Source organism: Neofelis nebulosa, chromosome 6 (assembly GCF_028018385.1).
Source record: "Neofelis nebulosa isolate mNeoNeb1 chromosome 6, mNeoNeb1.pri, whole genome shotgun sequence".
Taxonomy (NCBI): Eukaryota; Metazoa; Chordata; class Mammalia; order Carnivora; family Felidae; genus Neofelis; species Neofelis nebulosa.
In genome coordinates, this window is record NC_080787.1 from 81,160,835 (window position 1) to 81,170,930 (window position 10,096).

General features: G+C 39.5%; 1 long non-coding RNA gene across 1 annotated transcript; it reads right to left on the minus strand.

The window, feature by feature from the left end:
• Positions 1–5,652: 5,652 nt before the first annotated feature.
• On the minus strand, positions 5,653–6,264 carry LOC131513469 (uncharacterized). The gene is made up of 2 exons (XR_009262598.1): positions 6,180–6,264; positions 5,653–6,040 (listed from the first exon to the last, which is right to left on the minus strand). It is a non-coding gene; the product is annotated as an uncharacterized LOC131513469 (long non-coding RNA).
• Between the last annotated feature and the right edge of the window lie 3,832 nt (positions 6,265–10,096).

Here is a 10,096-nt window from a genome sequence, read left to right on the forward strand (position 1 = left end):
TAAAAGAACTATGCCAGGTTTATAAACATTACCTCATTTGATTTTTATTTACAGCCCTATGAAAGGAAGTGTGTCTATTTTTGAAAGGAAGTCATCAAAGTTAAAGGGGGTTAAATAACTTTCCCAAGCTCACCAGCTGGTAGATGGTAGAGCCCAGATTTGGATCTGCCTGAATCCATATCCAGGTATATACTCTTGTCCTCTCATGGGTAAAACACATAGAAAGGTCATTTATTCAGACAGACTCTAGCTTCAGAATTTTGGACCTTCAGAAGACTTTAGAGATGGCCCTATCCAAACTTTTCATTTCATAGACAAGGATATGGAAGCCCAGGGAGGTGAGTGAATGATCAAGATGGTGCCAGTAACAAAAGTACAACTCAGGGCTCCTGACTCCTGAGAGAGGACCTTTTCTAGAATACCATCTTGCTACCTGGGAAAATACTTAACTAAGTGAGACAACCTAAATAAGTTTACCAGGAACTTTTAAGACATTTAAAATTTTTTGATGTTTCGGACATGCTCAGCCCTCAACGTGGACAAGTAAGTGTTTTTCATTTAATTCAGAAAAGAACATTTTAAACACTCTGACTAGAATTAATCAACCCTTGGCAGTGTTCCAAATTCAATGATTTTCACACACTAAATTTGGCTCAATTTAAAATTCCACGATTCAGTCCAATGAACAGTTTCTCTCCAGGTCATTCTGGTGATCTGTTGCTTGCTTCAAGAACTACTTTATCCCATCTCCTTGCAAGTTCTCACTGGGGTGTCTCCCTTGAGATTCTTCATCTTCTGTTCTTCTCAGGAAGAGTAATTAGAAAACAGTCCTGGAAACTGATCAATCAATATGTTCACCATGATTTCCTTCAGATGTTTTTCTCTGATCTTCCCACCAATACTATTCAGAATTTATTTAGCTAATATGAGCATTCTCAGAGAGTGCTCAGGGCTTCTGAGATCACAATCAGCAACCTCCTGGAAATGCTATTCACAGGGCTCAGCATCCCTGGGGACTCTACAGAATCACATTTTAAGGGGCAAATAAAAAGGGTTAGTCCACTCAGATCTTGTCCTCCAGTTTGTTCGTCATGCACAGTACAGTGTTATCAGTTTTCTTTGGCGCAAAGATGTTGGAAAACAAATACCTCTCTCCCTTGACTTTTGTTTTCTCTAAAAGTAATTGTGTGTTCCAAGGATGTATCTTTGAAATATACTAATATTCAAATGTATCATCAACATGATTATTTCCTTTATTTATGATTGTTTTGTTATTCTTTCATAGGGAATATTATTTGGGGGGGGGGGATTCTTTCCATTCATCCCTTACAAAAAATCAGTTTTTATTTAGCCAAGACATTATGTGAATATGATTCATTTTTTACAAAGTAACTGATCATGATTGGTTACTCTTTGACATATATAGGGCAAATAAAGTAACGGAAGAAATGTATCTGCTCCAAAGCAAAAATAGACAGTGATTCTGTGCTAAGTGATAAACAATTTCAGCCCTGAAACAAGTCAGAAACTTGAGGTCATCCTTGATTCTTCCATTTCTTTGCATCCTTCCCAGACATGATTAAGCTCTGTCAATTTTATAGCCAAAATATCTCCTCAATCTACCACTTTTCTTCTCTTCCCATCATGACTGTGGTAGTCCAGGCCATCACCCCCTCTTGTCCAATTGCTGCATCAGTCTCCTGGGGGCTTCCTTGCTTCTTCTCTTGTGCCCCTGCCCACCAACTCTCAGCCCTGCACCCAGAGAGACCTCTGGACTGCAATTTAGATCATGTCACTGTTATTTTCAACATGTCATTATCTTGGCTTTTGGGCTGGAACAAATTTCAAATGTCTCAAGTCAGGTAATGCCCTTCAAGGTCTGACTTCTGCAGCTGCACCAATCATCACTTTCCATGGTGCACTGCTGCTCGTTCCCTGACTGTTCCATGGCCGGCCTCCTCCCTGGGCCTTTGCATGTGCTGTTACTTCTTTCCAAGGCATTAGCCCCTTTCCCTCTCCCCCAGTTGCTTTCGTCTTTTTTTCTCCTAACTTTCCCTTTGCCCAGCTCCTTCTGAGCTTTTCATCCTCAATAGGCATCTTTTCCTCTGAGAAACCTTCTTTATTTCTGAGATAGGTGCCTCTCTTAGTATTCCCATCACCCCTCTGCTCATGACAGTCAGTACTTACACACTGGAGAACCATTACTCGTTGTTTGCTCATCTCCTCTGGACTGTAAGTTCCTTGAAAGATGGAACAAAGTCTTCTTCACCACCTCCTGGCTCTAAATTGGTAACATCAGGAATTATGAAATACAGTCTAAAGCCAAATTGTGAAAATATTTGCTGTGAAGGGTCATGAACTCACCCATACTGGCAAGCTTTTTATGCACATGGTATATGCATCCACAGACTGAAAACTAAATATATCTCTATGAATCTTGAGATCAAGAATTGAATTTTATCAAAGTCCCAAGTTTAGAGTCTGGAGGATTTCTAGGACTTCCCAAAATTTGAGCATCTTGCTGGTGGTGATTTCCTTATCCCGTGGGCTTCTGCATCCTTATAAAATATATCTGTACTTCACTGCATTGACCTACATATGAAACTTAATGCATCTTTGAATCCTGCAAACACAAAAAATGCTCTTTATACACAAACTTCAGTGAGGATGTGTACTTGACAGATTTTTTTGTACCAGAGACAAAGGAGAGTTTATACTGTGGACACTATAGCCAAGTCCCTTTCTAACACATGCCAACATGGATGGCTCTGTCGGCCCCTTTGCCCATGTAGCCTCCATGTTCGCTGTGTGCCTCCCCCACCACATGCACAGCAATTCATTTACCTGCATGGAGAGACACATGAGGGGGGGATATAGAGGCTGGCACTGCCACTTTTATCTATGTGACCTTGGACAAGTAACCTTAACTGCTTTATGATTTAGATTCCTCAGTGGTAGAATAGAAATAAGAGTACTTACTACATAAGACTATTACAGTGAAGTTAAATAAATTAATAGACATTAAGTTCTTAAAATATGCCTGACACATACAATGCTCAACAAATGTTAGTAGTTTGTATTGTTCTACTCAAGCCCAAAGTATTCTGGAAAACTGCACTCTGGTTTATAGAGAGGAGAAATTTTTGTTGTCACATTACTAACCTAAGTTAGTTATCAAGGGTCATTACAATGTATATAAACTACAATTAGAGCTTATCAGAGTTTACTTAAGACTCCAGTGTGGAATGCCTGGATGGCTCAGTTGGTTAAGCAAACACCTCTTGATTTCAGCTCACGTCATGATCTCATGGTTCATGAGATTGAGCCTCACACTGGGATCCATGCTGATAGCATGGAGCCTGCTTGGGATTCTCTGTCTCCCCCTTTCTTTCTGCCCCTCCCCCAAGTGCTTTCTCTCTCTCTCTCTCTCTCTCTGTCTCTCAAATAATAAAAAAATACAAAAAGATTCTAGTTTCACATTCTTCTACTAAAGTACAAGTGTCACTCAAATGCAGCACTCCTGTTTATGGCAGATCCATGCATGTGGAACACAATGTTCAGGTGACTCCCCTCCTTCCCACTTAATGTGCTTCGTGTATTGATTTGCTACATGTGACATAGCCATTAAAATAATGCACAGTATGCTAGATATGTGATTACATATGCTAGCACTTATGTTAATATACAACATTCACGTAGTTAATAAAATTGGTTGTTTTTCAATTAAGTTTTATAACAAAGACTATGTGTAATTTCATGTTATTTTCTTATAAAGTAAATAATAAGCCACATGTATATGTTATAGGCAAAGAGTTTACCAAAATTTGCTTATTTTTTCCCTTTCAACTTCTCTCCTATCACTTAGCATATTTTTCCTTGGAAAATGAGAAGGGGTTAAATAGGTTTTGCTGATTTCAATACCAGCTGTGTAGGCAGTAGTCAGAAAATCTCAAATTCTATTTCTCCAAATGTGTAATACTGAGTAGGCATTCAAGAAATATTTTTTGAATTAATGTCAAATATGTATTTAAAAAAAAAAAAACCAAATATCTAAGGAGCAACAAGCACACCTAGTACCCAGATCCTGGTTTCTTTTTTTTTTTTTAATTTTTTTTTCAACGTTTTTTATTTATTTTTGGGACAGAGAGAGACAGAGCATGAACGGGGGAGGGGCAGAGAGAGAGGGAGACACAGAATCGGAAACAGGCTCCAGGCTCCGAGCCATCGGCCCAGAGCCTGACGCGGGGCTCGAACTCATGGACCGCGAGATCGTGACCTGGCTGAAGTCGGACGCTTAACCGACTGCGCCACCCAGGCGCCCCCCCAGATCCTGGTTTCTAATACCATTTCCTAATTGAAGATCCAGGGATCCTTGGAGAAATGGATAATTCTAGGGTTGGAGCAGGAAATATAAATGTGAGCCTGGAGCACCTTGTAGTACCAGAAAATCAGGAACTTCTCAGAAATAAAAACTCCACAATGATGGGGGTACTTCAAAGGGACATGAGAGCCAGCTGAAAAAGTTCCTCATGGTCAAACCTGAAACAGTTTAAGGGGCACCTGGGTGGCTCAGTAGGTTGAGCCTCTGACTTCAGCTCAGGTCATGATCTGGTGGTTTGTGAATTGGAGCCCTGCGTTGGGCTCTGTGCTGACAGCTTCAGATTCTGTGTCTCCCTCTCTGCCCCTCTCTTGCTCATGCTCGGTCTCTCTCTGTCTCTCAAATAAATAAATAAATAAATGTTGAAAAAAAAAAACTAAAAAAAAAAAAAGCTGAAACAGTTTACAACAAAATAAACAACTTAGTATTAGATTATAACTCAAAACATAAAGTCAACACCCTTGAGTCCATATCAATATAAATGGTGAGAACAGAAAAACCTCTAGTGAAGAACCCATGTAGCTACTATGCCTTCAAGGAGGTAAAGCCTAACTCCCCACTTGATTAAGTGTAGTGACATCCTTCCAAAGAGTACAGCATGGAAGGGAGGCGGGGAAGAATAATTTAAATGATACAAAGCTGAAAAACACAACCTCAGTCAGGTGATCAAAGTTAACATTAATAGTGATAAGTCATACAGATACTATACATCCTTGCTATGATACTATGAGAATAGCACTACACCTCTCTGTGTCTTCCTTCCAGAAACTTATAATACCAAATCTAATTATAAGACAAATATCAGAAAAATCTCAGTTGAGGGACATTCTATAAAATACTTGACCAGTATTCCTCAAAAGTGTCACGGTCATCAAAAACAAGGAGAATCTGTGAAACTGTCAAAGCCAAGAGGAACCTAAGTAGACATGACCACAAATATAATGCGATATCCTGAGGGGGGGGGGGGGGATCCTGAATCAGAAAAGAATATCAGATAAAAATGAAGGTCTTTAGTTAAAATATTGAAAATATGGACTTCAGTTAACAACATTATGTTCATTAATTGTGGTCCATGAATAATGTTTCATTAATTGTGACTAATGTTCCATATTAACATAAAATATTAACAATAGATTAAACAGGGTGTGGGGAATCTGTACTATGTATGCAACTTTTCTGTAAATTTAAATCTATTCTAAAGTTTAAAGAAAGAACGAAATTAAATTTTAGTCTTTTATATAATTCAACTGATAGTGAATAGCTGTACCTTAACCTAAAAACCAAAATCCTTTATTAAAATTCTTTTATACTTTCTCCTTTGCTGAAGATGATTAGACAAATGTTTAATCACATTATTCTTTCACATACTGATTAGGAATCCTCTCCTTAAAGTTGGTAAAGACATTTTTATTTCAATCCCTTACCTCAAAAGTCATCAAAAAGTAGAATTAAAAAAAAGAGGGAAAAATTTATCTTCAATAAAGCAAATGTAATCTTAACATTTTACAAGTGGAACTCAAGTGCTTAATCTGAAAGCATCTCTGCTGGTGTCTTTGCTGTTCACTCCCGAGGCCAAGTTCCTCCGTGTCTGCTTGCATGAGAATGCAGACAGATCCCATGGGTCTTCTGGTCATTCTCAGATAATTAAAAGTTCTCTGATACCTTTAGTGAAACAAAAAAGAAACTATCTCATTTTGGTAATTAATTTCTTTACCTCAGTTTAGTGAAAGGGTCGATCTTCATCCAAAGTTAAATTTTCTGCCCTCTGGCAAATTTAAGCCAGGTGCAAGGAGGTACCTACAATGATCAAGGTTAAGAAGACCTTCTTCTCTCCATCTTTGCCTTGGTTTTCTCTCCTCTTTCCTCTTCTCACTCTCCATGTTTTCTGCCTTGATGGTTAGAGCAAAGGAGAGAGAGAAGAATACTTGGTCAACAAAGATATGAGTAGACTAGTCCTGCCTGGGGCAGGTACTCCCTGGTCCTGGCAAGTATTTAAAACCAACTCAATCTCAGAGGGTGCTTTCAGGGATCCAGTTTGACGTCACAACATTTCTTTTTTTAATCTTAATGTCTTTCTATTTTTGAGAGAGAAAGAGAGAGCGCGAGTGGGGAAGGGAAAGAGAGAGAGGGAAACACAGAATCTGAAGCAGGCTCCAGGCTCTGAGCTGTCAACACAGAGCCTGACATGGAGTCTGAAGTCAGGGACAGTGAGATTATGACCTGAGCCAAAGTCAGACGCTCAACTGAGCCACCCAGGCAGCCCTGGGTCACAACATTTCTGAAAATCTCTTGTCTACCACTCTCTTGATTAAAAAAAAAAAATGAATCTCTCCTCTAATTACTAATGTCCTTCCTTGGCACTGTGTGTCCTCTAGTACCCCTACAGTTCCTGCCTGGTAAGGCCTTCTCACCTCATAGGCAGGTGTCTTGAACTAGGTCTAGGACTAAGGTCCCACATCTGGCCCACGGAGTCACTCAAACATCTCTGGCTCCAACAGGCTCTGGTGCCTTATGTTGTACCAATGCAATTCTCTCATTCATGTGCCCTGCTCTTAGAGTGGCCTGCCAGAGCCCTACTCCCTTTAGATTTCTTAAGGTGTGAGTCAGACAGAAGTCCCTGGTGGATCAAGTTCCAGAGGATCTCAGAGGGCCTGTGGAACCTCCTTTCCCTTGTCTTAGAGTAAGGGATAGGTTCTCCTTCCTTATGCTTACTAGGGGGCTAGGTGGCAAAACTAACGATTCTCTCCTCAAATTCTCTCCTATCTCTAAAGCCTTTTTTATCATCCTTTCTAAATTTTTTAAAGGCTAACAGTGGGTGTCCAGCTAGGGGTTGAAAAATACTGTTTTTTTGACCACACCCCCTTTGTAAGTCCTGGTGGCTGAGTGCTTCACTTTGCAGCATGCTATTATTTGCCTCGGGGCCTTGGCCAAAATCAACAAATAGTTCTTTTTGTGCACACTCTTCTAAAAGGAGACAAACATAACTGCCAGGCCCACCTGCCGGACACTATGAAATCTGGACCATAATAAAGGAGGAGGTCGAGATAGCCCTAAGCAGGGAATGGAATTTTCTAATTGTAAGTAGCACAGTTCTAAAGCTAATTGTACTTTCTTCAGAACGAGTGGTAGGGATGTGGGTTATCCAAAGAAATGGAAAAAAAGTCTATGGAGAGATCCAGATTCACACAAAAAAATAGCAGAGGAGGAAAAACTAAAGGGCTAATTATACTCTTAAGCCATTTCAGCTGTTCATAGCTGAGCCTTAGGATGAAGTCTTTTGTGTTTCAACTAGCAACACAGAAGTAACCCAAATGTTAATAATAATCCTAACACTGTTTTTATCATATGACAGGCATTTCTCTAAGTGAATTTACATATACCAACTCATTCAATTCTCATAGCACCCCTATGAGATGGGCATTGTTGTTATAGCTCACCTGAGTCACAGAAATAGTAAGTAGTTTGCACAAGGTTATCCAGCAAGCAAATGTTGGAGCTAAGATATAAAAAAAAATTTTTTTAACGTTTATTTATTTTTGAGACAGAGAGAGACAGAGCATGAACGGGGGAGGGCCACAGAGAGAGGGAGACACAGAATCTGAAACAGGTGGAGCTAAGATTTTAAATCAGGCATCCAGGCCCCAGAGACTAACTTTTAATCCTGATTCTAATGTTACAGTTCTTTGCGACTGGAATAATTTGATCAACCCATTTCATTTTTAAAATTTATTTTATTTTTTTCAGAGAGTGAGCAGGAGAAGGACAAAGAGAGAGAGAGAGAGACAGAATCGGGGGGGGGGGGAACACAACAGTTAAAATTTTCTATAATTATTACTTAAACACAGAAACATAGCAACAGCAATTTGCCCCTCATTCTTCTTTTGTACATGTCAGTGCTTGAGGTTCAAGAGTTTAGCAGAGCGAAGGAAAAGATTGCAATTCCAATGACAGGGACCAAGGGAGAGCCCTACATGCCTGATTACATCCAATGGTGTTTGGTCAACTTGCTTGTTTCTGTTTTCTCCCCACCTCAAGGGTCCTTGAGGACAAAGCTGAGCCCTGCATTTCCTTTGTATCTTCCACAGAGCTGGAGGCACAGCAAGAGCTTAATAAATGCTTCTTCAAAGGGGATAATAAACCACAGATAAAAAAGAAGTTAACAGTTAAAAGGACAGTATGACATTTTAGAGCATGAGTAACATTTACATAAAAGGGGTCTTATTCTCTCCTTGTCAGAAAAATGTCCCCAAACTGTCACTTACATACAACTAGGATACTCAGAGGCAAGAACTTTTAATGGCTTGGACTGTGAGAGAAATGCAAATCCTCTGTTCCCCCTTTCTGAAAGAGGTACACTTGCTGGTGGAGAGGGGGTGGAGAATGAGGAAAAGTAGAAAAGGCTTCTTTCCCTTCTTTACCTGGTGCCCAAGTTGATGGAAGCAGACAGAAGGAGGTGTTTGCAACTTTATTCCAGATGCACAGACCATTTAACCAGTGGTCTCTTACCAATGCTCAGGAACTTCCTATGCATAGGTAGAAATATTATAATCTGGTTTTTTATACAGAGAGATTCATCAGACAAATCTGGAACTTTTCCAATGTCATATAAATTGTTAAATTCCTTCCCAAAAATGCCCACATATCATCTGTCTTCCAGTTGGACACTATTTTTTTGTAACTCATGTTGCCAATAAATGGTTTTTCATATAGATTTACAGAAACATTTTCTGAAAGTGTCTGATGTCTTTGAATATTATTTATTCTAGCAGATGTTCATGGAGTGCCTACTTTCTGTCAAGTACTGTGCCACGTGTTGAGAAACAAAAATATTTTCAGACTCAGTCCCTACCTAAAATAATTCAGTTCAGTGGGAGAGACTGACACATATCAGATAACTATTGAAAAACATGGCAAGCACAGTAATTTCACAGATAATCATAACAGTAATCAGGAGCAAAGCCCAATTTGATCTGAGTGGACTCGGGGAGGAGAGGCGTCAGGGAAGATTTCTAGAGCTCACAATACCTGAATAGATTTTTTAAATGGTGGAGTCTTAAAAAAAAAAAAAAAAAAAAAAGAGGCAAATGAAAAGAAGTGATAAGCATGGAGTTATGTTATGAGCAGAAAAGAAGTCATAAACAAAGACTAGCATGGAGGTAAGAAACAACATGGCATATACATGGCATATATGACAAAATACATGTATTTCAGGGCTGCTGGGACAATAATCACTGGGCAAGGAGCAGAAGGAGGAGAAATCAGAGGCAACTCAAGCCACACACAAAGGATCTTGAGAGCCTTTCAATGGGCTGGGACTTTTATCCTATTAGATGTGGACAAAGAGTCAATCAAGACTTTCCAACAGGTTAATTATATGATCCAATTTGTTTTCAAATAAATCCCTCTAGCATTAAGAGTGTGTGGAACATTTGAAAAGGACAAGAATGAAGGCAGTGAGATTAGTTTCTAAGTAGTGGTTGAGGTTACACATGATGTGGGCAGTGAGTAAAAGGATGGACAGGAACAGACCAGAGAAAAGTTTAAGTAAAAGCAATGGAAATGGGTGGTTAATCTGATATTGGGGTAAGGGAGACAGAGACGTCAAGACTCGAAGGTGCATGCTAAAACCATGACTACATAAGGAGAGGATGGGGGAGAGAGGGCTGTTGAGTTAAAATATTTGATGTGTGTTTGAGGTGACTTCCAGACATCTGAATA